A 765-nucleotide genomic window follows, 5' to 3' on the forward strand; every position below is an offset into this window, starting at 1 on the left:
TAAAGCCAGTGTGCCACAGCGCTTCTTAGGGAGGGCTGATACATGCTGACTGCTGCACTGGGATGGGACCAGCTGGAGGGTTGTCTTGCTCCAGCCATGAGTCCCAATCAGATGGACTTCCTCCAGCCTCCTGTTCATGATGGCCATGCTGGAACACATATCAGAGCCCTGCTCATTTTTTATCCACTCTCTGCTTTTCTCTGTGGTTGTACAGCCAGGAGATGTGTGGATGAGGGTAAGCACTCTCCTGCCCTTCTTTGCAGCCCCCAGACTGGGTGGGTGCTCTCCTTCCATCCTCCATGGCCACCGTTGCTTGGGGATGCCAGTTTGTGTCACCAGCACCTCACCTGGAAAGTCTGTGATGACTTGCAGTTTACAGTCCCTCCGCTTACCACTCCTGCAGGAAGTATGGCTAGCTGTCCTGACACCATGGTGATGAGCCACGAGTTTCCCGATCGTATGTTCTATTCTTTTCTTTCCATCTTCAACCATCACCACTACATTCCTGGCCATGGGGCCTGGCATGGAGAAGCTCTGTGCTGTGCTGGCACTAGCGGCTTGGTGGCATGCGAGGTATTTGCTTGAGGTGCAGTCTCACCTGGCCTGCACAGTGCCAGGCATGTCTAGGTAACCTGATCAGCCTGTGCCTCTCATGGGGAAACACAAGTTGAGGAGCAGCCTGGCTGTCTGGCCAGCAGGGCAGGCTGCCATCCTTCAGCTCCAGAGGCTCCAGGATCCCTGAGGTGATCCCTCTCATGGTGCAAG

This window comes from Cuculus canorus, chromosome 6 (assembly GCF_017976375.1).
Source record: "Cuculus canorus isolate bCucCan1 chromosome 6, bCucCan1.pri, whole genome shotgun sequence".
Taxonomy (NCBI): domain Eukaryota; kingdom Metazoa; phylum Chordata; class Aves; order Cuculiformes; family Cuculidae; genus Cuculus; species Cuculus canorus.